This window comes from Chlorocebus sabaeus, chromosome 24, assembly GCF_047675955.1.
Source record: "Chlorocebus sabaeus isolate Y175 chromosome 24, mChlSab1.0.hap1, whole genome shotgun sequence".
Classification (NCBI taxonomy): domain Eukaryota; kingdom Metazoa; phylum Chordata; class Mammalia; order Primates; family Cercopithecidae; genus Chlorocebus; species Chlorocebus sabaeus.
Genome location: NC_132927.1, coordinates 17,001,840 through 17,008,887, shown reverse-complemented (window position 1 = coordinate 17,008,887; position 7,048 = coordinate 17,001,840).

The following is a 7,048-nucleotide window of genomic DNA, read 5'->3' as shown; positions in this document are numbered from 1 at the left end:
AACATCAACAATATATTTTACCAGAATTTTAAGTAAAAATATGTTTATAGATTTATTATTTGTTTTTAATCTATTCTTTACTCATTTACAGATCTTATGGTTTCATTACCTACGAGAATATCTTAAGGTTTCTTTATTTTTTAGATTTTCTGGAGATGTTTTAGTTTATTTTAAATTACATGCTTTATATTCCAAGTGTTCCTCAAATACCTTGTGATTCTGCTCGTAATTAAGAATGAGTTAGTAAAGATGGTGCAAATGTGTTTTTGTAAGGCTGGCCAAGAGATCTTCATTTATATTTCTATATTATTATTTATGAACTTGGGAGGAATAATATCTTCCCATTATGGACATGAATTATTACTTTTTAAATGGTATGTTTTCCTTCTATAAGATAAAACAAATAGTAATAAGGATATAAATAATTTTATGAGTATGTTGTCCACTGTCTGCTATTTACCCTTTTATTCAAAAATAGTAATAAATATTAATGCATATCCAGTCTACATACATGACTATTATTCGAGTTTTTAATTATTCACATATCATCTACTTCTGTGGACTCTGTATCTCTAAATGCTTAATGTCATGAGTGCTGCTGCTGTCAGTATATTTCAATGTTTAAAAATACATTTACATTAAAATGTGATAAAATGTCTGGAACAAAACTTATCTGGTCTAGTCACTAATTTCTAAAAATTTCTAAGTAACAATGGCTTTAAAATTACTGAATATTGTTTGTATACCAGACATGCTTGGTGTTTCATATTCATTATCTCACTGTATTTTTGTTGTACTAGAACTGAAGCTAGGAAGTATTATTTTCACTTAATATGTAAAAACTGAATCTTAGGCAGATTATAAAACATGTTCCAGATTATCAAGCAGATAAAAACATCAAAGCAAATTTGGAACACAAGATACCAGTTCCTGCAATTTCTGTTCAAAATAGAATACCATGACACTATATTAAAACGTATTACATTCAAGTAACAACTTTTAAATTAACTTATAGTTTTTTGATAAAATTGTATATATGTCATGTGAACTGATAAAGGTATGTAATTCTTAATTTATATGCAATAAAATGTATTTTTAAAATGATAAATAGAAAAAATATAAAGCACATTTAATAATTTTTAATCTCATTGAAAGTATACTTTGACATGTAATTATATTGATCATGAAGTCTTTTGACAGGCTTTCTGTCATTTATCCATTTTATCCATTTTCAAACACATACCAATGAACAACATAAATATAAAGCAATCAAAATATTTTATTTAAAAACAGGAAAACTATACAGATACCAAACCTGGACTAAATACATGTTTCTATTACTGAGGAAAAAAATAATATGGGATTAAAGTAGTCATAAAAAGAATAGGAATGTATTCACAAACTTACATAGAAAAGCCATCAGTTTTGTTCATTAAAATAATAGTAATAAGTTTTGAAAAAGCATCATTAAAAGTTTTTTTACTCTATCTTGTGCTAAAAACATTCACATTCATAATATCTTCTTGTCCATGGAGTTGTAAATATATGTATGGAAAAATAAAGCAATGGATCAGTTTAGGAACTGGATGAAGAACACAGTCCTATTGGCATCTTTGATTGCATAACTCCTAGAAGGTTGCTTTAGAGAAGAAACTTTTCTGTCAGTGATATGTCATGCAGAAAAAGGAAGCTCCCACTGTAAAATGCTCATCCTTTCCTGCATTCATTATATCCTGAGATTGTTGAAATTTTCAGGGCTTAATTTTCCTATTTCCACTCAAACTATGCTCTTTTTGGTCATGCAGCCACATTAGCAGGCCCAGCTTCACACTCCTCATGCTGGCAGGGAGGTTGAAAATATTGTTGCTTAGCAACTGGATGCGGCACATTGGAACTCGGTTTTTTTCTGATGAAAGTGACAGGAGAAAGATAGCGACATCAATAGCTTTCTGATTTTTTTTAACTTAACAGCTGCAGTGAAAAGAGAAGATGATAGGGACAAAGAAAGAAAAAAATCACAGAGATGGTCTGGATATAAAGAAAAGAACTGTGAAAGGAATCCTAAGAGAAGATTTGATTCACATAAATTGACAGAAAAATATTAGAAACTACTCCAAAACATTAATGAGAATTGTGTATGTAGAAACTTTATTTTTTATATAAATTGTATGCTCTACCAAGGAAGAAAACTGCAAATGAAATACAAAGTCTTGATCTTGAAATTGAATGAATTAGTAAACTGAAACTCCTCTAACCTTTTCAGATCCCATCCTTTTTCTCTTATATTACCCTTCCAGATATAATTTCTGTCTCAGAATCAGAAAACATATCTGCAGTGAACATTTTTGGCCTTTAAAATTTACCAGTTAGTACTAAATGAGACCCTAAAGGAATAATAAAAAGGTAATAGGGATAGATAGCTTTGAATTTCTCCAAAGAATTGAAAATCTGCACTCTAACTCAGCTTAATGAAGAGGCCATCTAAGTAATAGTGTCTCAGAAAGAAAGAAAAGAAAAGGCTTTGAATGATTTTGAATGAAATTGCACATGTACTGAACTGCAGAAAATGCAGACATGATAGTGATAATAGATAGATGACTTTCTTTCATTTCAACTTGAATGGTTGTAATTTTAAGCCAAAGTTACAAAATATTGGTGTAAATATCACTAACAGAGAGGTAGTAAGAAAATAAAGAGCTACAAATGTATTCATTTACTATGTCTCAGATAGATATTTTTGATTCCGGGGTTAAAACTACGTGTCATTTAAAGTAATCTTCAGTTTACTCTGTAAAATGGCAAGAGCATTTAATTTTTAGGGTTTGAGGTTAGATTAAATAACTTATTAAACATCTACCACATCCCCTGTTTTTCTCCCCACCAAGAAATATAGTATATTCACTGTGTATATATATATACACACAGTAAAATACTGGCTATGAAACATGCCCAGTTTTATTACTTTTGAACCTCAGTATTGTTATACACCCTAACACTGATGGTTGAGCTAAGCAACTAAGAGGTACTATTGATTGATAATTTCAAGCTATAATTTTTCAATGAAAAAGGTTTTTCCTCTTTCTTCTTCAGAGAAAAAACAGAGAAGAAAGGAGGCTGAACTAAAATGTTCATTTATGAGATACTATATTTGCATTTAAATGTCTGGATTGTACAGGTGGTTTGGGGACTTTATTTATTTTGTCTAGTTTAGCTTTATCCTGAAATGGTAATTGGTCTATGTCTATGATAAGTTAAAAGAAAATTAGAATCCTAAGAAAGAAAATAACAAGCCACTGAATCCATTCTGATTATCTTTGTGGCTTATGTTAGCATTGATTGTTTCTTGCCAGGGTATTGCATGTTCCTGGGACTCCGCTCCAACCACTAAATAAATGGTGGACGGAATTACGATAATCTGATTCTGGAAGCCAGATACTTTGATTGGTGTCTTGTCATACTATTATAAACAAACAATTTGCCAAACTGTCCTAGTTACAGATTAGAAATATACAATGATCAGAAAGAGAATAGAAATGGGGCTAGTACAGGTGGATAAAATAAAACTAGCAGAGTGTGAATCATTTAACATTATTTCTGAAATTATTTATAATTATGCAATTCAGTATGCTAATAATTCAGAAATAAGCTTTTAAAAATATTTACTGTAACTACAAAAAGAAATCTTAGGCATAGACTCTGTTTTCAGCAAGCTATTATTTTCTGCTTTCTAAATCTCTTTTGTTTCAACTTGTTTTACTTTATGTGGGTAGCTTGTTGATTCTCCCTCCTGCCCCCAAATCAAGAGCAATGTTTTTTTCATTCATTGATTAACAGACATTTTGTTTGCTAAATAAAATCACCATTGTTTTTAAACTCCTTTAATTCTCTTATTCCCTTTAGAAATAGTTATTATCATTACTGTCAGTTGATAGATAAGTAACTGAGAAAGTAACTCCTCCAAAGTCTCAGTAAAAGGAAAAAAGCCACTTCAAGCATCTGTCTGCCCACATTCTGCCCAAACATGTTTTTCGCTATGCTAAATATCAAGTAAAGGAGGTGCCATAACTTGCATTTTGTGAATATCACACAATGCTTTTTGAATTCTCAATGATGTTTATGTTTGACTTCTATTCATTTTGACCTAATAAAATATTCAAGGGATTGGGTTAGAATTTTACCAACACCAATGTCAGATATTTATCTTCTTTTGAGTAACTTTGCTCTATTCTATTAAGGTTAATGTAAGGTCACTTAGTGATAAGGTAGCAAGTAAGAGTGTCTGGCTCTGTACTTGGAACATAGTATGCACTTTATTTATTCCTGTTTTCCTAAGATACAGTGAATAAACGGTTTCTTTGCATAAGTTGGTCAAATCTTTGGGATGATGAAGAGGAATGTGAATTAGAATGAGTCCCTAATTTTGAGTAACTCCCCAGTTTGCAAAGGTCAATAAAGTTAAAAAAAAAAAGTAAAAGAGGGTGATATCAAGTTATAGCTATTAAATGTATGGAAAACTGAGAATAGAGATCTGGGAGGATGGTAGAAAATGATGAAGGGAGGTCTATACAGAAGAAGTCAAAAGTGAATTGAAGTTTTACAGCTGAGTATTTACTACCGAAATTCCTTTCATAAATGCTTGCTTGCCTTTCTTCCCTCCCTGATTTCTTACTTCTCTTCCTTCTTCGCTTCGTCTTTCTTTCCATCCACTTATCCTTTGGGTTTCTGGTATATCACATTATGTCAGAGGTGACCCCAATATGTTACATACTACGTGATCCCCTCTCCTAAGTACAGCTGGTACCTGTGCCTTTCATCTAGCCAATAGAATAGAGGTGAATAAAGGTTGAAATTTCATTAAGGTTTCATATCAGTTGATTTTAAGATAAAAAAAAGAAAAAAAAAAAGAGGGAGAATTGTCCTGGTTGGGCCTGTCTTAATCGAGGGAAAAATCCTTGTAAAGGACTCCTACCTGAAGGCAGAGGCTTTCTCAGCTGCTATGTTTGAAGAAGCAAGCAACCAACCATGTATTCTACAGACAACATGAGGGAGCTTGGAAGGGTAGCTTTTCCCAGGTGAACCTTAATGAGAATACACCTTGCCTGAAATGCTGGTTACAGCCCAATGAGGATCCAGTTAAGCTGTGCCAGGATTTGTGACCCACAGATTTGTGAGACAATAAACTGGTATTTTAAGCTGCTAAATTTGGGATACTCTGTTACATAGTTATAGAAATTACTTTTAAACAAACTATAGTCTTATCTATGCAACATACTTCATCTCTCAAACCAATCATTCTTGAACTTTCGCACTTTCCTCCTCCCTCTCTCTCCTCCTCCTCACTCCCCTTCTTTCCCTTATATACACACAAGCAAACAAGAAAAAACACAGATGTCTTAAGTCACATAGGAAATCACATAAATAAGCACTTACTTTAAAATAATTAAATGCTATTTATTTTTATTCCTAAGCTTCAAATTTATATTAAATCGAACTCACATTTTAGCACTATTTATTTACCTTCGTTTTATACATGGGGAAGAGTTAAAGTACAAAAATCAAAATTCTCCTAAATCTTAATAATTAAATCATTTTTTAACCTAGCATACACCCCACACAAAGAAAATGTGCTTTATCATAATTGGACATGTAATTACTTACCAAATTAAAAATACAAGTTTTGTTTATTCTAATAAAAATAGTCACCAGTAAAGGACCACTTGTACCTTTAGGAAAGACTGAAAGAAGTTTCACAATATCAGTATTTGTTACTGTTTCAGGTCATTTTTTAAAGTCGCATGGTCTCCTTTTCACTCAAGGAGTCCTGGGACTGTGAACTGACTCACGTGTGAGACTGCACTGGGGCTGTGAGTATTCTGTGTGAGTCAGTCAGATTTCTGTTCCCTAGGCCTAGAGTTTTTCTGCTTAAACAAATCAATTTGGACTTTGATAGACTGCCCAACTGTTTCAGTTCTAGGAACTCTATTATCAACTAGCCAAAACCAACCACCTCGGAAAGTAAGATTATTCTAAATGCTGCTTTGCTTTGTGAAAGTAAAAGACCAAACAAATGAGAAAAACAAAGGCTGTTTACTCAGAACTTGCTATAGCAAGAGAGCCACCAGTTGTGATTTCCATTTTGGCAGAGATGCAAATACCGGCAGAAGAGTGGAAAAGCTTTATAGTTGCAGAAAGGGAAGACTTCAGATATGCCCTGATTGGAGGTTATTGGTGTGAGGATGCCATAGGGCTAACTAGAAGTCTGGTATCCTATGGGATTGGTTACAGGCGCATAATTGGTTTTCTCTGGTTGGTCCTAAGTTGGAAGCACGAACAAAAATTAGGGAAGCTGTCAGTTATTAATCAATTCTTGAACATTTTCGGGTTCATTGCTACAGAATGTATTGTTCAGTTTCCTGGATTATTATTAGCGATAATGGGCTGGCTTCCTGCAAGTCTGATTTATAGCAGGTTGGCTTCTTGGCCTGCCTATTAAAGATAAGGGATTGGTCTCCTGGGCGTGTTGCTACAGGTTTTAGATCAGAGTTCTGTTTTTGTATACGATCTGGCCATAATCCATTTGTATATTCAGTCTCTTAGCATCATTGTCTATTATGTTATCTAAGCTCATCTTTTCCTTGATGATTAATTGATGCCACTTGGTCTCTGATACTCCAGAATTCCACCATCCCCATTTAATTTGGTAATCTCAGTATAATAGCAGATGCCACTGTAATTGTAAGCCTACCAAAAAAGTCACCACAGAGCTGTTCTACATTGCTAGAGATCCCTGCATAAATTTCTCACAGCCTTGGTGAAATGAATGCTCTCCGGACCTTCCCAAGGTACATAGTGAGGGGGTATGTTTAGGTCTTCCATGATAAATCCATTTTAGCCTTCCAATCCGCCTATTTCTTCGGATGAATTCTTGAACACCTTTTGACATTTTAATTTCAATTGTTGCAGTCAATCTCGAGTGGAGAATTCCATCAACCAGGCAAGCAAACTGCTAGAGCCATTACCAGCATGGCCACTCTATCCAGAATCTATG